Below are 20,321 nucleotides of genomic sequence, written 5' to 3'. Positions count from 1 at the left end.
ATAGATTCCGTCAAGCCTTGTGGGACCTTTCTCCCCCTGGCGACTCATTGACTGAGCTTGTTGAGGGCTGGAATACCCAGCTCCTGGCAGCCATCAATGAGATCGCACCTAAGCGCCCTCTGCGACCCCGCAGAAACCGGGCTCCCTGGTTTACCGAGGAGCTCCGGAAAATGAAGCGGGACCTCAGACGGCTAGAGCGAGTATGGCGGGGTGCCCGTGACGGAGCTTCAAGAACATCTTATAGGGTTTTTATGAAAACCTACGAGATGGCAGTGAAGGCCGCTAAGAAGTCCTACTTCTCGGCCTCCACTGCATCCGCTAGCTCTCGCCCGGCGCAATTATTTAGTATAATTCGGTCTTTAACGTCCCTCGAAGTACAGCCAAATTTAAATAACAATTTGACACACAGCTGTGAGGCATTTGCGAGCTTTTTTGCGGAGAAGGTCCTGTTGCTCCGCCATGACCTCCCTGCCAATTTGGATACAATAAAGGAACTGGAGGCCCCTCGACTGTCCTTGGGTCTAGTATTGGACGACTTTGACCGGATATCTCCAGCTGATGTGGACAGACTCCTCCGAGCTGGAAAGCCCACCACTTGTCCTCTCGACCCGTGCCCGTCCTGGCTGATTAGAGCGTGTCCAGACGAGGTGTGGGGCCCCCTGGGGATATCATCAATTTGTCCCTTGGCACCGGGACATTCCCAGGGGAACTGAAGGAGGCAGTGGTGCGCCCGCTTTTAAAGAAAACATCATTAGATCCCTTAGATCTATCCAATTACTGCCTGGTTTCGAATCTTCCATTCCTGGGTAAGGTGATTGAGAGAGCGGTTGCTGAACAGCTTGGTAGGTTTCTGGATGAAACATCGGCTCTGGATCCATTCCAGTCCGGCTTCTGCGCTGGTCATGGGACCGAGACGGCTCTGGTCACCCTAACAGATGATCTCCACAGGCAGCTGGATCGAGGCGGGTCGGGGCTGCTGATTCTTCTAGACCTGTCAGCAGCCTTCTACATGGTCGACCGCCTTGCCAACGTGGGGATCCAGGGCACAGTCCTTCAATGGCTGCGCTCGTTTCTCTCTGGTCGGGGACAGAGGGTAGCGCTTGGGGGGGAATTGTCATCCCGCCACTCCTTGGTGTGTGGAGTGCCCCAGGGTGCGATACTCTCCCCAATGCTTTTTAACATCTTTATGCGCCCCCTCGCCCAGCTTGTCTGGAGTTTTGGGCTGGGCTGCCATCAGTATGCTGATGACACCCAACTCTATCTGTTGATGGATGGCCATCCTGACTCGGCCCCAGACACACTGATCAGATGCTTGGAAGCTGTGGCTGGATGGTTACGTGGGAGCCGGTTGAAGTTAAATCCTTCGAAGACAGAGGTCCTCTGGCTGGGACGGGACGATATGGGATTGAGGTGGCAACTCCCATCTCTTGCGGGGGTGCAATTAGTGCCAGTACCGTCCGTTAAGAGTTTGGGTGTAATCTTCAATACCTCCCTCTCCATGGAGGCGCAGATTGCAGCTATAACAAAGGCGGCATTTTTCCATCTCCGCCAAGCTAAGCAGTTGGCTCCTTACCTCTCTCGCCCTGACCTAGCCACTGTGATCCACGCGATGGTCACCTCCAGACTGGATTATTGTAACTCGCTCTACGTGGGGCTGCCCTTGAGACTGACCCAGAAACTCCAGCGGGTGCAGAATGTCGCAGCGAGACTCCTTACGGGTTCTTCGCTGCGAGATCACATTCATCCGGTGCTATACCAGCTGCACTGGCTCCCGGTGGAGTACAGGATCAGGTTTAAGGTGCTGGTTTTAACCTTCAAAGCCCTATACGGCCTAGGACCCTCGTACCTATGGGGCCGCCTCTCCTGGTATGCCCCACAGAGGACCCTAAGGTCTTCAAATAAAAACATCTTGAAGGTCCCAGGCCACAGAGAGGTTAGGCTGGCCTCAACTAGAGCCAGGGCTTTTTTGGCTGTGGCTCCGATCTGGTGGAACGCTCTGTCACAAGAGACAAGGGCCCTGCAGGACTTGACATCTTTCCGCAGGGCCTGCAAGACAGAGCTGTTCTGTCAGGCCTTTGGCCAGGGCACAGCCTGACTCCCTCCCTCGGCAATCTTTACAAAACTTTAGTTTATGGTTGCCATCAATTTTGATTTTAATTAATTTTTTATAATGTTTTTATAATGTTGCACTATTTTAGTGTTGTTAGCCGCCCTGAGCCGGCTTCGGCTGGGGAGGGCGGGATATAAATAAAATTTATTATCCTCCTCCTCCTCCTCCTCCTCCTCCTCCTCCTCCTCCTCCTCCTCATGCTGTGTGAAGTTGTCTTCTGGTCCCATTCTGCTTTGCTCCCCCCTTTTCTGGTTACTGCTTCTTCTTCTTCTTATGGATTAGTCACATGAATGGTGCTGGCCAATCAGGAATATCACGTGAAATGAATCCATTGACACAGCAAGGGTAGGCAATGTACCGGTAAATGGGGAGATTTTTAATGCTGCTGAAAATGTTCCTATGTGTCTTAGGTCACATCCACACCATATATTTAAAACACATTTAAAGCACATGGCTCCCCCCCCCCCCAAGAATCCTGGGAACTGTAGATTGTCAAGGGTGCTAGGAATTGTAGCTTTAAGTAGGCTATACCACAGTTCCCAGTATTCTTTGAGAGAAGCCATGTACTTTAAATGTACTGTAAATGTATGGTGCCTTATGCTTATCTAAATATTGTTGTATGGATGATCATGAAGCAAATCCCTGGGTTTTCTATTTTAAAATGTGCTGCAGTTCAAAACGTACTATACCAGACCCATTGCAGGATTCAAGCTGGCGTTTTGCGAGAGGCCATTTGACTCATGAAATTTATGGCCACCTAAGTGGCTTTCTGTAATATTCCATTAGCCTGGCATTTTCTATTATTAGGCCATGCAGAAGAATACGTAGCACCTGCAACGCGAAAGGTATTTTCCAGACTTGAGAATCACATTATCCCGTCCTCTTTGCCAAACCTTCATTTTGCTTACGGCCTGAGTTTTCAAAAACTGCTAAGGTAGCCGTGCCTCCTTTTGGCTCTGAAAAACCTCGTTGGCATGAGCACTTCTGAATCAAAGATGAGTCGGGAATGGCAAAACAAAACCACAAAAAAACACACCACTGGCTGCATATCAAAGCGGGCCGTTAAATGTTGTGAACGAGTAGGGGCCTGCGGCAAAGTACGAGGTGTGAGGGAGGGAAGGGAGGGAAAGGGAAGGGGTACATAGGCAACAAAAGAAGATCCCACACTCTCTGCCCACCTCCATGCTCCTCCAGTTTGCTCATGGAGACGGCGGGAGAGACAGAGAAGAGGCTCCTGCTCTGCAACTGGCCCTATGCAAGACCACCTCCCATTCGTCCTAACGGCTATGGCAGGTGGAGGGGACTATCTGGCAACAGTAGCTCAGTGAGGGGAATAGGGGTCTCCTCACAACTCTTAGCACACTTAACAAACTACATTTCCCAGGATTCTCTGGGGCCAGCGAGGGGGAACCATTGCTGTTTAAAGTGGAGCTTTACAGATACAGTGCCGATGGAGCCTTAGCTTTCTAACTACCTCGGGTTACAGACGCTTGAGGTTACAGACTCGGCTAACCCAGAAATAGCACCTCAGGTTAAGAATTTTGCTTCAGGATGAGAACAGAAATCGTGCTCCGGCGGCACGGCGGCAGCAGGAGGCCCCATTAGCTAAAGTGGTACCTCAGGTTAAGAACAGCTTCAGGTTAAGAACGGACCTCCAGAACGAATTAAGTTCTTAACCCGAGGTACCACTGTACTGAGGGAGCCAGAGATGGTAGCAAGCAATGAGGCCATTTCTGTGATCTAGGTGTATTGTTTGATGAAAGCCTGCAAGTCTGAGGCTGCAGTGCTAACCCCACTTACCTGGGAGGAAACCCCACTGAATTCAGTAGGACTTACTTCTGAGTAGACATGGTTAGGATTGCAGCCTTCATTTCTCCTTCCTCCTGGAGGCATAGGCAGAATCTTTCCAATGTTGGAGCTTTGTTTGCCCCTTGGAAGCTACTGTCTTCTTGTGTATGGCTAGCAGAAGAGAACACCCTGTTGTGAAGGCACCTGAGCAGGGCTGGTTTTAGGTTTGATGAGGTAACGGGGCCCTTTATATGTCCAGCTGTCCTTTGTCAACAACAAATTGTCACTGTTTTTGTGTTGAATGTATGCTATATGGTAATTTATGGACCTAATAGGTATCTAAAGACATTTGTACACAACAAAATATGTGTTTTATCAAAGTAATTGTTGAAAAGTCCATGCAGAATGCAAAGTCCATGCATAATGTTGTTGTTGTTGTTGTTTAGTCGTGTCTGACACTTCGTGACTGCATGGACCAGAGCACGCCAGGCACTCCTGTCTTCCACTGCCTCCCGCAGTTTGTAGGCACCCTATATATAGAAATGAGCAAACCAGTGATATTTTAGGGAGCAGGTGAGCCCATTACTTACATCATAGGAGCCTACACAACACAAAACACTGTTGCTGTATGTAGGTTTTATTTTGTCTTTTATCTTATATTTTGGAAATGTACATCCAGTTCCCCCCCTTTAATTTTTTTGGGGTGCCCCCAAGAGAGTGGGGCCCTAAGCTATAGCTTGTTTAGCTTATACGTAAATCCGGCACTGCACCTGAGCCTCTGGTGTGTTTCCTGGAGAGCACAGCATAAGGGGTGGGTTGCAAATGGAGAAAGCAAGCTCACTCCCCGCCAATACTAACCACTCCTGAGGGCCATTACAGTTTCCAGCAGTTGACAGGCAACATGTAAAGGGAATGTTGACAAGCATACCTATTGCTCGGGAAGGATTGTTTCAGTTGGTCCTCCTCCTTGTCTGAGATCCTTGACTGCATGTTTTTCTTGGACTCATTTCTGCCCTCTTACACCGACGATAAGAAATTAACATTGCATATTTTCCCCCCACCCCTCAAGTCACTGGTGCACCTCTGCCTTCTAATAACCTCTCTGAAGGTTATGCATGCTAGTTACGTTCTTGGCAACTGTTCAGGTAGTTTTCAAGCTCTCTCTTGTATGCAAATGGAACCTTGATCTGGTGATTAAGTAAGATTTATGGCCACGGCAACAGCAGTAGGAGCAGCAGCACCTCTTTAAGTGTGTACAGCACTAGGTGAAAGGAAGAACCTGTCATTTTTATTGTGACATCTTTAGAATGGGGCTGAAAGCCGGTCTTTAAACATCTGGAGGAATTGGGTAGGGGTGGGGGGAAATGGGGCGACGAGTGAGCTACTTGCCTAGGCCTCATATGACCCCCAGTACAATTTCCCCGTTCTGCTGTGTGCTTGCCTGCTGATGAGTTGCACATTAAAATACAAAAAAACCCCTTAAAAAAACACCTCTATGCCTCTGGGTCAGCACCTTGTTTTGCTAAGGGCTGCCAACTTTTGATTTCAAAACAAGCCGGGTAGGCAGAGCCAAGTGAGAAGCTGATAGGTTTGGTGAGCCTGAAAAGGCATGAAGGGAACCAGTATGGCATTTGGCAGGCCAAAGGTGGAGCTGGGGCAGAACCTGGCAAGCAGAAGGTAAAGTCAGGGACGCTGGTTGGCAACCCTAGTTTTGCTGGAGGGAAGTTGTGTGTGCATGTGATGAGCTATCATCCCTAACCCGCCTCTAAGGTGATAGAAACTACTAAAAGGTAAAGGTAAAGGGACCCCTGACCATTAGGTCCAGTTGTGACCGACTCTGGGATTGTGGCGCTCATCTCGCTTTATTGGCTGAGGGTGCTGGCGTACAGCTTCTGGGTCATGTGGCCAGCATGACTAAGCTGCTTCTGGTGAACCAGAGCAGCGCACGGAAATGCCGTTTACCTTCCTGCCGGAGCGGTACCTATTTATATACTTGCACTTTGACGTGCTTTCGAACTGCTAGGTTGGCAGGAGCAGGGACCGAGCAACGGGAGCTCACCCCGTCATGGGGATTCTAACCACCGATCGTCTGATCGGCAAGCCCCAGGCTCTGTGGTTTAACCCACAGCACCACCCGCGTCTACTACTGTAGTCTTTTTTTTTTTTGCCTTTTAACTAAAAACCCCCTACTCCCAGGGGCTTTCAGTTGCCAAGCCATACACAATATACTTGGTTCCCTCATTGTTGTAGGAGAAAAGGATTTCTTTCAGCAAATAAGTAGAACTGATTGTGATTAAACCAACATTTTGCAGCCATGCAAATTGGGTTTTTCCGCTATTGTAAAATTATATTTCCATATCTCAAATTTAAAGTTGGAATCTTCAGAGGCTTGTCACCTAATGGGAGAGGTTCAGACAGCAAAAACAACTAAAATCAGATGGATATTGTCCCAAGAAATGCATTAAATATTGAGGTGTTAAGAGACAAACGTTAACTACAAGCACCAGCTAAGGGCCAAAATATGCATTATGCAGGAAGATCCATGAGTGATTTCTTGATGGTTTTTTTTTAACTAAATGAATCTCCAAAGAAGAGTGGGGATAGTAATATGTTTGTGGAAGTAGGAGTTGTGGGCATTTAATATACATTAGACAGGCATTTTATAGATAGTGTCTTCCATCAGCTTCAGCTGGTGGTCCAGCTACACCCGTATCCGGACAGGGATAGCCTAACATCAATTGGTTATGCTCTGGTAACCTCTAGGTTAGATTACTGCAACACGTAATACATTGGGCTGCCTCTGAAGAGTGTTCAGAAACTTCAGCTGGTGCAGAATTTGGTGACCAAGATTGTTTGTGTATATAATGCCAATCCTGGTCCAACTGTACTGTACTGGCTGCCAATTAGTTTCTGGTTCCAATTCAAAGTGCTGGTTTTAAGCAATAACACCTTAAACAGCTCAGGACTGCAATACCTCAAGGACTGCCTCTCCCCAAATGTATCTCCTCCATAAGAAGTCTGAAGCAGTGGCTCCCTGTTTGTGGAATTATTTCCTCAAGGAGGCTCACTTGACGCTTTCAAAACGTAACCTCTTCTCCCAGGTCTTTGGTTAAACAAACTATGGCCTTTTAAATTGAGTGTGCATGTGTGTGTTGTTTTGTTTGTTATTATGGTATGTATTTTTTATGTTTTTATATTGTAAGCTGCCCTGTGACCCTCAGATGAAGGGCAGTATAATTAATTGATTAATTATAGTTAATGAACACCTGCTCCGTAACAACAAAAGATACACAGTCCTAGTGAAGGGAGAAGGAAAGGTTAATATTATAAAAGAAGCTAAAGGGCTGCAGTTGTGGTTAGGCAGCTAGCAGAAACCGCAAATGTGTCAGCTCTGAAGCTGCTTCCTGTTTTCAGCTCTGCAGACTGGGAGCTGTTTCCTGTTTGAGCTATCGGTTTTAGAAATGCTTTAGAAATGTTTTAGAAATGCAAGATATATATGCAGGGGATGAGAAAGGTTTCTCTCAATATTCTCTGTACCTCGTACCTAAGAAATCTGCACCTAAGCTCTGTACTTTGTACCTAAGAAAGGTTGCTCTCAAATACTATCTGCAGTAAAATCCTGTGCTAATCCTGTGCTAATCTTACTTCTGCAAATTTGGCCAGACAGTTAGCACATCGCCAGTGACTGCTTGCTAAATTTGTCTGGCAGGTCAAAAGTCCATTTCTTAGCTTGCAAAAACATTTTGGCTGCTGTTTGCAGATTTAACCAGACTTCATAAGGAGGCCAGGAGGCCCCCTTCTTCCTGCCTTATGCTTACTAATGCAAAAATGAGAAAAGACACGTACAAGCAAGAGGGGAGGGGGGAGTGCTTAGCTAGCAGAAAGGCATGTATGAGGAATGTTTAGCAAGCATTAAAAATGTGTTTAGCAAGCAATATAGATGTGCCATATAAGGGAATAAGTTGAACATTTGCCAGCTGATTGGGCAAATCTGGAAAGGGTATGGGAGGGGGAAGAGTGTTCAGAAAAGTATAAGAAAGTCTGCTGAAGTGTTTTGCTTTACAGCCAGTCTTTCAGGAGGAATCCTGCTGGTTGTCTCTGTGCACAGATTGCAATAAACTCTTTTCTCCAAAGAAGAAGTTGCTTTCCTGGTACTTTTATTCCCTCCATGGTCCAGGGGATGGCGAGGCTAATGGATCCCTAGGTAAATAAGGCTTCATTTCTTTGGGGGCTCGTCCGGGATCAGCCCCCTCCCCAATACGGACCGGAGGGCCAGGCTCGACCTCGGTGAACAGCTCGGATCGGCGGTTGCAGGCTTCAGCGCGCACCCCATCAGATTCGTGGGGGAAACCGGCCACACCGCTCCGGAGTGGAGACACAGGTCGAGGGAGAAAAGAGAACTGGCCAGGAGGGGTCCGCAGCGGAAAAAGGTAAGCCCGACGGGAAGGGCAGCCCGACAGGAAAAGGGCAGGAGGCTTGATCAACCTCCCCTGGTTGTGGCAGGGTGTCACAGGCAGTAGAGTGCCGCCAGGAATAAGGGGATTGGTTGTGCAGTACAGTGCCAGCCACCAGGAATAAGGGGATTGGTTGTGCAGTACAGTGCCAGCCACCAGGAATAAGGGGACTGGTTGTGCAGGAGAGTGCCACCAGCAAAAATTTGGAACAGAAGCAGGAGGGGAAATTATATTGATGTGATTTGTATGTAGTATGTTGCATGTCAGATACTCCGGTGATTGAATTGTCGAGTGTGGGCCGGGGTATTAGTGCCCCTTGGCCGAGCGAGTGCAGGGTTGTGCATTTCTTGGCAGCGCGAGCTCGATCAAGTCACAACCTGAAGTATGTGTAGTGTGAAAGAATTTATAACCCGGTTAGGAGCGGAGTATCTGAAAAAAAAAAAAGGGGGTCTGGGGCAAGCCAATGTAGTCCCCTGGAATGCTTTTTAAACAACTGGAAAGCAGCCACGAAAAATGATGACTGGGGAATTAAATTAAGAAAGCAGAGAATGAAGACATTATGTGAAGTTAATTGGCCTTCGGAAGGGAGCTTTGATTTGCAGCTAATCGGCCCATTATATCAGAACATCTTGAATGTCCACCCAGATCAGATCCCTTATATTTCTACTTGGAAAACCAATGTAAAGATGTGGAAAAGAACCCCCCCCCCGGCTGAAGTCATGCTGCCAAGAAGCCTCAGGCAGCTGAATCTGCTCAGTCAGGAAGACAGGAGGACAACCCCCAGTCCTCCAGGATTCAGAGGGGGAAGAAGATAAAGTTTAGATGCCCCACCACCTTATGCCCCGGCAACAGCCCTGGCACCACCCCTGCCACAGGGAGCAGATGGCCCAGCCCCAATCCCGTGGACAATGCATTGTTAGACCTGGGCAAAGATGAAGGAAGGGAAGAAAGAGAAGAGGATGATGAGGATGAGGCATTTGTAGGAAGATTGGTTAAGTTGACAAGCGATGGAAAGATATGAACAGAGGAACAGGCAGAACGTTCAAGAAAGTATGTGGAACCTTATGCAGGAGAAGTGGACGTCAGTCCCCATTTGGTTAAAAACAGCAGGATATATAGGGGAACAGAGAAGAAAGTGGCAGAAAGAGTGGGGAAGGCAGTGAAGAGAGTGACCCTCCATAGGGCACATGAAGCACAGGAAAAGGGCGCGGCCAGAGTGATGCCTCTCCACAGAGTGTATGACCCTCCGGCCCCCGCGGGACCTGATGAGGTGGTGCCCAATGGAACTTATACAGTTCAACATGCCCCCTTCTCTAGTGCAGAAGTTTGTAATTAGAGGAACCAAAACCCTTCGTTTGAGGAAAACCCAGCAAATCAGACCACTGAAGGGCAAAATACCCTCACCATTTATCGCCAGAATGTCTTAAATGGCATGAGAAGGGCAGCCAGAAAACCCACCAATTTCGTGAAGGCCAGAAAAATAGTGCAAGGGACAGAGGAGGCCCCTGGAGCCTACTTAAAAGGCTGAAGGAAGCCTACCGCCAGTATACCCCTGTGGACCCAGATAAGGCTGCCAATGTCCCTATCATAAAAACTGCCTTTGTAGCCCAGGCAGCGCCCAATATCTGCAGGAACATTTTTATGGGCCACACCCTGAAATGGATGTTAGAAATAGCCCAAACCACTTATAATCAGAGGGAGGAAGAGGCCCAGAAGAAAAAGGAGAAGTGATGGCCCTGAGGACGGGAGGTCCACTGTTTGGAGAAACCGCCCGGGGAGGAGGGCGAGGCCGCTTAGGAAAGAATCAGCGTGCCATCTGCCAAAAGGCACCTATTTCCTCTCCCAGGCTAAAAGAGGAAATGTCAGGAGCTACTACTACATCCGCGTTTGAAATTCCAAGTCACCACAGCCCCCAACCCAGCTACCCCATTACCGGTAGGAGAAGGTGAGGAGCCCACGCATGACTGCATTGAAGTAATGGATGAGGTGTACTCTAGCAGGCCTGACCTTAAAGATGAAGCAGACCCCCAGTGGCCATCATGGTTTATGGATGGAAGCAGCTTCATTGAGGCTGGACATCGGAAGGCAGGTTATGCAGTGGTAGCCCTGGAAGACCAGGTGATCAAGGCAAAGCCACTCCCGCCTGGAACATCGGCCCAGCTGGCAGAATCAACTGCGCTCACCAGAGCCCTAAACCTGGTGACAATGAACCAGCTTTTGTTCATTTAATGTTGCAGGAATTGGCTAAGGCACTACAAATCAATTGAAAGTTGCATACAGCATACAGACCCCAGAATCGGCGTTCCAAGCTGACACAGGAAACTGGGTCTAATTGGGTGGCAATGTTACCTCTGGCATTACTCAGGGTCCGCAATCTCCCATTAAATTGTGCTTGGGAGACCGGTCCCATATGTCAGAATGTTGTCCCCACATGCTGGTCAGGATATGCAATTGAATAATTATGTCCAGACATTCTTCCGAGTTTTCTTTTGTCTCGACAGGTGGACCCAGGCTCACAACCCCTGTGTATTGGCTGCATTAGTTCGAGCCAGGTGATGAAGTGTGGGTAAAAGATTGGGCACGGACGCTGCTACAATCGTGCTGGAAGGGACCTTATACTGTCCTGCTCTCCACACCCACCGCCGTGAAAGTCGCTGGCATCACCCCTTGGGTCCACCACACCAGAGGGACCACTACAGATTGGACTGTGCAACTAAATCCCGATTAACCCCTTCGGCTGACCATCTCCAGACCCTCCGCTGACGACCGCTCTGCTGATATCACACCGGAAGCTGATATCTCTACGCACAGCTGAAGAATTGGATGGGAGGGGCGCCCGCGGGCAGCGTCCCCAACGTGAAAACCCGTGCCGGGACTAATCCAGGAAGTCCACCAAGACATTTAATACTTTCATAAGGACTTTCTCTTTTCTTTTTTCTGTTATCTGCTCTATGCCCCACAGCCCTGACCCCACTGAGCCATACCGCCCTTACTGGCCTGCTGGCCTCTGCTATGACTGGTTCGTCTTGCCAGTGGTAAGAGATGGCGTGCTCATTGGCTATTGGAAACAGGGGTTTGATGAGGTTACCATATTGAAACATCCCACTTCCCCGTTGTGGCTCTTCTCCCACACCACTGTCCAGCATGCGTGGGCAGTGCTCCTACGGGAAGTTGCAGAGACGGTCGAATTCTATCAAGTTCTGGACTGCTCTTGCTGTTGGGGGGGAGTAACCAACTGTCATTCGGGGGGTAGAGCATTGTACCAACCTCATCTGATGGACCAGGTTCTAATCTTAATCCAGGCGTTAGATGGGACGGAACCTATCTTAATGCAAGTGTTGCAGGGGTGGGAGCCTTAACCAGGTGTGCATTGAAATTGCTGAACAAGTGCCAGTAAGAGTTGCCACCCCAGGATTTCAGCTTCCATATGCTCTGGTCAGTAGGGAGGCAGCACGAGAGTTCAATCCACCCAACAGGGTTAGTAGGAAAGTTGACCCACATAGTGGGAGCATCAGCTCACCGGTGGGCTCTCATCCTTGAGGCTCAACAGGTAATCGAGCACAAATATCAGTGGGCTCTTCAACAATGAGCACACCCCCTGAATATTGCTGGGAGGAACCATGGAGTGATTGGGGATGGTGGATGGGAGTTATTTCAACTGCCCTTGCTACATGGATGTGTCTCTTTTTCTGCTGGCATGAGCGTCATAGGCTCTGTGGGAGACGACAGCCCGATCCTTCTATCCCCTTGATGATCCTCCTAGTATTCCTTGTTCTCATAGTTGCAGGAGACAAGGAAGGTGCTGCACCTGGTAAACATGGTCAGATGGGGACTAGATTATTGAGTAAAATATCACGAGGATAAAATTATCATAAGATGTGGAAAGACAATATTTATATCAAGGATATGTTCAAGTTCACCACAATGTTAAATCTTTCCAATTGTTGGCTGTGTATGCACATACCACCTTATGCTAAACGGCCAGGTTTGATGCTACATGGAATTCCCATTGGTAACATCTTCAACATAGTTTGTGTGTTAGTTCATTCTCATTGCTGTATGTTTATCCCAGATAATAATGTCAGCATTTCGGCCACCATTGACCACATGGAAACAATGATAGCTGAAAACCCGCTAAAAATTACAGAAGGTGATCCATGGAATTGGTTATATTCTTGGCTGCCCGATGGTGGTTGGATCAGGCATATTATGGTATTTATAGCAGGGCCACTTATAATCCTTTTGCTTCTCTGATTTTGTATTCCCTGCTTGATGCAATGCTTGCAGAATATGATGGAAAAGATGATGTCTCGCATGATGGGACCTCGTGTGATTGCTTTTATGTGAGAATATAGACCCATACCCCAGAACGAATCTAAATAATAGATTGTTCAAAAGAAGAGGAGGGAGTGAAGGGAGAAGGAAAGGTTAATATTATAAAAGAAGCTAAAGGGCTGCAGTTGTGGTTAGGCAGCTAGCAGAAACCGCAAATGTGTCAGCTCTGAAGCTGCTTCCTGTTTTCAGCTCTGCAGACTGGGAGCTGTTTCCTGTTTGAGCTATCGGTTTTAGAAATGCTTTAGAAATGTTTTAGAAATGCAAGATATATATGCAGGGGATGAGAAAGGTTTCTCTCAATATTCTCTGTACCTCGTACCTAAGAAATCTGCACCTAAGCTCTGTACTTTGTACCTAAGAAAGGTTGCTCTCAAATACTATCTGCAGTAAAATCCTGTGCTAATCCTGTGCTAATCTTACTTCTGCAAATTTGGCCAGACAGTTAGCACATCGCCAGTGACTGCTTGCTAAATTTGTCTGGCAGGTCAAAAGTCCATTTCTTAGCTTGCAAAACATTTTGGCTGCTGTTTGCAGATTTAACCAGACTTCATAAGGAGGCCAGGAGGCCCCCTTCTTCCTGCCTTATGCTTACTAATGCAAAAATGAGAAAAGACACGTACAAGCAAGAGGGGAGGGGGGAGTGCTTAGCTAGCAGAAAGGCACGTATGAGGAATGTTTAGCAAGCATTAAAAATGTGTTTAGCAAGCAATATAGATGTGCCATATAAGGGAATAAGTTGAACATTTGCCAGCTGATTGGGCAAATCTGGAAAGGGTATGGGAGGGGGAAGAGTGTTCAGAAAAGTATAAGAAAGTCTGCTGAAGTGTTTTGCTTTACAGCCAGTCTTTCAGGAGGAATCCTGCTGGTTGTCTCTGTGCACAGATTGCAATAAACTCTTTTCTCCAAAGAAGAAGTTGCTTTCCTGGTACTTTTGTTCCCTCCATGGTCCAGGGGATGGCGAGGCTAATGGATCCCTAGGTAAATAAGGCTTCACTAGCTGTCATGGACCAACACCCACTTGATCATATACATCATGGTGCCCATAAAGGCTTTTGTTGGGCTGTGTATGCCATTCAAAATGGCAGCCATGGGGACGTGCCATAACACAAAATGGCCACCAGATCTAAAAGAGCAGAAAAAAAGAGAGGGCCACAAAATGGTGTGACCATGCCCTCTATCAGCCAGTCCTCCCACCAATCAGAAAAGGCGTCTACATTAGGCACCACCACACTTTCTCACAAAGAGAAGCTCTTTGCATTTCTCCTCTAGTTGTCATCATCAACAACAACACTTTATTATGGTCAGAACGGAAAGGAGGGTGGGTGTCCACTCCAAAGCAGAAGAGGCTGATCTAATGCACAAAGGAACTTATCTGGAAGTGCAAACAGTCTCTTGCATTGTGGAATTTTGAGGGGATATTTACCGAGATCACCATTGGAGGGACTGGCAGGCACACTGGCAATCATGGACACTGCACTGGTGACCCCTGCTATAGAACAACTATTTAATATATAGTATAGTGTAATATAGCACATTAGCATATAGCACATTGAGTATACTATGGTATAGCCATTATTCTAATTACTACAGTTAGATTTGATGATAATTGTTTCTTAAAATGTGCCCCTGAAGGGCTATTCTGAATCATGCTGTGCCTATATTAAACTTTTCCCCAAACACCCAGAGTTTTCTCCTCCCCTTCTCCAGCCTTTAAAGCATCCTATCTCACTTGCTGTCTTCCAGATATTGTTGGACTTAAATAAAAAACACCTGACTAGTATGGCGAATTGTCACAGAAGATGGGAAGTGTAGTCCAATGAAATCTGGTGAGCACTAAACTGGGCAAGCCTGCTTTAAGTGTCACAAAATCAAATAGCATTTAATAGTGAAATGAGAACAGAAATTAGGCCTCTCGAGACACCCAAGCCATGAATTGGAATCATTTTAATAGTGGTTTAAAATATTTGCATATGAGTAAGAACAAGAACTCTCTAAGAAAAACAAAATGATTTCATTGCAGAAGATACTGTCTTTCTTTGGTGGGAAGAAAAGAGAATGTCTCTTCTAAGATGATGGTTATTTCCTCTGTTTTTTTTTAAAGTAGTCCTATTACAAATGTTACATTTCTTTAAAAGGAAAAAAAAAAGCACCTTTGCTGCCGAATTTACTAGGTACACATTTTTAATTAATCAAAAGGTTTCCATTGATCAGCATAGCTTATTAATTAGCTAATGAAGTAGCCTAGTGGAAATCCTTAAGATCTCATGACAAAAAGATGGATACTTTAGTATCTTGGGGAAATTATAGCCTATGACTCTATAAAGCAGAGGGGGAGGAATCAAGATGCATCAATGTAGGCTGGAAAGTCCATTTAGGATGGAAGATACCCCCAGGCGCTTCTCATAGATACTGCAACAATGAAGACGTACACAACTATTTGTTCTTCCTTGCTTAGGGCCTTGCTCTGGGTGTCCCTTTCATACCAATCATTTATTAATTTACTTGTCTTTACATACAATTACCCACCCTGCCTCTTTTTGTTCAAGCTGACTTAGAAAACAAAATAAAACGGTGCATAGAAGGGCACAGTTAACAAAATAACACACAAGCATCCAGTATATTAGGAAAATCGCTTTGCAGAAATGTGTATATTACGCAAAATTGCACACACACATGTGTATACTGGGAAAAATTCTGACTAAAATGTGGGTGAATTTTCATGAGGATTTAAGAATAAATAAATTGCAAATTGATATAGAGAACCAAACTTAAGACTACAACAATGAGAAATTTAGAGGAAACCCATATTGACAGTTTCATCTCAGTGGCGTAGCGTGGGTTGTCAGCACCCGGGGCAAGGCAAGTAATTTGCGCCCCCTAACCCTGGATTTGCGCCCCCTAACCCTAACACTAACCCTATCCCTAACCCCCAGATGTTGCGCCCGGTGCGGCCGGCACCCCCTGCTACGCCACTGCTTCATCTGGAAGCACCAGGGATTGAATTTAGGACCTTCTGCATGCAAAGCTTGTGCCACCAAGCTGCAGTTCTTCCTGTATTTGGTGCAGGCTAGTTGTTAGTCTCTAATTTGTTAAGAATGCTGACAGTTGTTAAGAGACCCCTATTTCTCTCACAGAGCTACCCTTTTCATAGTGGTTTAATAATCAATCCCTCTTTCCAGGGGACTGTGGGAACTGTAGTTCTGTGCGTGGAATGGAGGTCTCCTAACTACTCACAGCAGCCTTAACAGACTACACTTCTCAGGATTCCTTGAGAGAAGCCTGGACTACTTCAAGTGGCATGATACTGCTTTAAATATATAGTGCAAATGGGACCAAAGTGTTGGCCTGTTTGTGTGCATAATATCATTTGATCTCTACTTAAGGCTGAAAAACGCTTTGGGTGAGCACTGCATTTCTGTTGTGGTATAGCGGAGATACGCTGAACTTGGACCAACTGGATGTAGGTCTAAATCCCCACCCAGCCTTCACAACAGAAAAAAGGAGATTCCGACTGAACACCAGGAAGAACTTTTTGACCGTAAGGATTGTTTGACAGTGGCGCAGACTCCCATGAGAGGTGGTGGACTCTTCTTCCTTGGAGGTTTAAAGCAGAGGTTGGATGGCCATCTGTCATGTATGATCTAGCTGAGATTTCTGCATTTCAGGGGGTTGGACTGGATTACCCCTGGGTCCCTTCCAACTCTATGATTCTACAATTCTATGACCTTATGAAATCACCACCTCTTAGCCTAACGCTATGTCACAGAGCTGTGTGACAATGATAAAATGAGAAAGCCCAATGAATGCTGTTTTGAGTCACTTACATGAATAAAGGCAAAAGTAAAGGTACCCCCTGACCATTAGGTCCAGTCATGGACGACTCTGGGGTTGCGGCCCTCATCTCGCTATATAGGCCGAGAGAGCCAGCGTTTGTCCGCAGACAGCTTCCAGGTCATGTGGCCAGCATGACTAAGCCGCTTCTGGCAAACCAGAGCAGTGCATGGAAATGCCGTTTACCTTCCCACCAGAGCGGTACCTATTTATCTACTTGCACGTGACGTGCTTTCAAACTGCTACGTTGGCAGGAGCAAGGACCGAACAACGGGAGCTCACCCCATCGCGGGGATTTGAACTGCCAACGTTCTGATCGGCAAGCCCTAGGCTCTGTGGTTTAGACCACAGCACCACCCGTGTCCTGACTTACATGAATAGAGGGGTGCAAAAAAAAGAAAATCCTATGAAACAATCAGTCTGGCCGCAGATTCTAGAGGGAGCACCATTTCCCTGTCAATCTCTGCAAGATTTTCTTTTTTAAGACCTCTAGAATTGGATGGGCATTCTTCTTCTTCAGATGTACAAATGCCTAAGACAGGCACTATTTATGCCTCATGGAGAAAGAAGCAGCAGGGATAAACAGTCCTGTTCTGTTCCCTGTGCAAATGGTTCCCTGTACATCAAAGTCTTCGCCAGGTTGCCAGCTGGCTCCCCTGCTGTGGGGTTGATGGGCTTCTAACTGTGATGTTGATGTAGTCTAGGATAGTTGTGAAGGTATTTTTTTAAAGACAAATACAGAAATAGTCAAAATACGCTACACATCTCAATCAGGATGCTATTTAGAGAGGGCAGGGGACCTACCCCCTTCCTTCTCTGACTACAGATGATGAGCATTTTCTGTTTTATTTAAAATATTTCTACCCCATTTTTTCATTTGCAGTTCTCAAAGTGTCTTACAACAATTCCTTTAAACAACATCTTTTTTTGTAAGTCACTTTTAGACGGTTCTGTTGTGAAGAGACACGTAAATGTCTAATAATAATAATAATAATAATAATATTCTAAATTGGAAATATCATTAAAACCCAACAGAACACAGCTTTGAAACTTGCATAAAAACTAGTTGCTCCAACCTAATAACGAAAGCAGCTGCAGAAAACAAAATAAAACCAACTAACAGTGTGATTTTGTATAGGTTTACTCAGAGTTAAGCTTAATGTTGTTCACTGGAGCTTACTCTTGGCTAGGGGTGCATGGGAGTCCAACCTAAACACCACCAAAAGGTTTTTACTTATTACATAAAACACCATCTAAGTGGATGCTAGATTGCAGGATGCAGTTCCACAGAAAATGTGCTTCTTGATCAGCCATCTTTATAACCAACCCATCTGAACACTGCTTTAGTGACAGATGTGGAAACCCAAGTCTCCCTGACCTGGAGCAACACAGCACGAACAGGGGTGTTTAATCACAGGGCTCTACATTGTGTGGAAAAGTTGTTAATGAAAGGAGGTGGCAGGTAGGGATCCCATCTGGCCTGCTGTTCCTTCACATCAAATTGCCTCATGCCTCACCACTTTGCCACCGCTGAACATCAACCTGCATCCATAAAACTGACCAATATGAAGTGTGTGGATAGTATCATTATATTGTTTAGCCACTAGGTGGCACTGGACTCGGTTGAAGCTGGGTTGAATCAGGAGTTTCCTGTTGCTGCTCTGCTCTTATTTAGGAGAGACAATAAAGTTCTTGTCTTGTTTCCTGACCGGTGTCTCCTAAACCTTCCATGACACAATATAATAAAAGCACAGAAGACATTAAGGGGCTTTCTCGGCATGGAAGTCCTCGTTAAGGAATGCCCTCTCCAAGACTACTATCATTTATTCTTCTCTAATATATGGTGAAGGCAAATATATAATTTTTTCAAACATACCCTCCAACAATTCTCCGATGAAAACAGAGACAACCTATTATTTAACAACAACATTGTTGTTGTTGTTGCTTTATCATTTGTACCCCACCTATCTGACTAAGTTGCCCCAGCCACTCAGGGCAGCTTCCAACATATATAAAAACATAAGAAAACATTAAACATTAAAAAACTTTCCTATCCAAGGGCTGCCTTCAGATGTCCTCTAAAGGTTGTATAGTTACTTATCTCCTTGGCTCAGGGGTGGGGGGGGGGTCGCATAACTCAATACACAATACACAATACACTCCAACATTTCTCTGATGAAAATAGGGATGTCCTAAGGGCAAGCGGGACATTCTGGGATCAAAGCAGAAACTGGGATGGCTTTTGGAAATCCGAGACTGTCCCTGGAAAATAGGGACACTTGGAGGGTCTGCTGAAATAAGCAAACAGATAAATAAGGGGTTGCTATTTGACCAGCAGTGAAACCATTCATATAGGTATTATGAAGGCTGAAGTAAGAGAAAGAAATATGCTCTTGCACAGTCTTGTATTCCGCAACTTGAATGTATCCAAGAGCAGGCCTTTAACCTTTGCTGGGAATCTTCCCCACCCTAAAATTTTTCCTCACCTCCCCACTGAAGTGACACACCTGATAGTAGTGAATGATAGTCATGAAATTTCCCCTTATTCTTAGCTGTGCCTTTAATAATTTTGCTGGCTTAACAGCTGCTCTGGGTTTGGTTTTTTTAAAGCACAGTGACTCCATACATGCATCAGTGTCGCCTGCTGCTGATAGGACCCTGGAGGCTTTATTATACCCACGGGGCACTGGAAGTTGCTTTCCAGAAATGATGCGAAAAGGAATGAGACGAGAGAAATCTACAACAGCGAATAAATTGGAGGGAGCTGCACTTTTTAGCAAAGGCATTTTTCACTCCCCATGTAAGCGGATTGCCAAAGGGTGTACATGTTACTGCTACAGCCAAAGTTACTGTTATAGCCAAGGGAGGTACAAGACGTTGCTGTGTGAGTGAGTTGCCCAAGGGCACAGAAGCTATAGTTCAAAGATACTGTTGAAGGGGCATTCCTGGCTTTTCCACACGTATAATATTCGTTTCAATTATTTTTCTCCTCCAGATGGCTGAGGGAGCCGTTGAAAAGGAGCCCAAATGCAGCGGGTGACCTCAAAATCCCCCCCTTTCTAAATCCCTGCTGTTATGTAAGGTGTTAAACTTAATGGTACATGTGGCATTCCCCTCTCTAAGTATAGTGAGTACCTGCTCAAACAAGTAATGTAATACCTAGCAGCACTGACAGAGGGAAGGTGAAGAACAGTTCCAGGGATGTCCAATGGACCTCTAGGACATTAGCAGGAGTGTTTCCTCAGCCAGCTGAAACTGCATCTCCCTGGGGAGCTCAGTTTGCTCTTGTTTCTAAGCTGATCCTGATCCATCACACCTCAGTCATGCGTGCATAACTTCCCCAGAAATCGATGCACCTATAGCATGCATAACTCTGGATTGCTGGACTGGGGTCATTGTCTTTGTATGTTGCTACCTTCTGTATTAATGCATAAGAATAGAAGAAAAATCTCCAAACTGACCAACACACATTTGCAAAGGAAATGGGAAAGGAGGGGATATCACAGAATTGTAGAGTTGGAAGGGAGCTCAAAGGTCATCTAGTCCAAGCCCCCGTAATGCAGGAATCTCAGCTAAAGCATCCATGACAGATGACCATCCAACCTCTGCTTTGAAACCTCCAAGGAAGAAGAGTCCACCACCTCTCATGGCAGTCTGTTTCACTCTCAAATGACCCTTACAGTCAAAAAGTCCTGATGTTTAGTAGGAAATCTCCTTTCTTGTAACTTGAAGCCATTGGTTCGAATCCTATCCCCCAGAGCAGGAGAAAACACGCCTGCTCCATCTTCCATGTGACAGCCCAT

General features: G+C 46.2%; 2 long non-coding RNA genes across 3 annotated transcripts in view; both read left to right on the top strand.

Annotated features, from left to right (window-relative positions):
* The window catches only part of LOC309326139, a 180,544-nt gene extending 166,025 nt beyond the window's left edge, over positions 1 to 14,519 (top strand). For both annotated transcript variants that reach the window (XR_014150194.1, XR_014150195.1), the window contains one exon: positions 14,431 to 14,519. This is a non-coding gene — a long non-coding RNA (uncharacterized lncRNA). The remainder of the gene's footprint in view (positions 1 to 14,430) is intronic.
* Positions 10,703 to 11,733, top strand: LOC309326329. The gene is made up of 2 exons (XR_014150280.1): positions 10,703 to 11,435; positions 11,606 to 11,733. It is a non-coding gene; the product is annotated as an uncharacterized lncRNA (long non-coding RNA).
* Positions 14,520 to 20,321: the final 5,802 nt, after the last annotated feature.

The sequence above is a fragment of the Podarcis erhardii genome, assembly GCF_964252035.2.
Source record: "Podarcis erhardii genome assembly, chromosome: 12".
NCBI classification, from domain to species: Eukaryota; Metazoa; Chordata; class Lepidosauria; order Squamata; family Lacertidae; genus Podarcis; species Podarcis erhardii.
The sequence above is the reverse complement of the archived record's forward strand: the minus strand, read 5'-3'. Positions and strand labels throughout refer to the sequence as shown.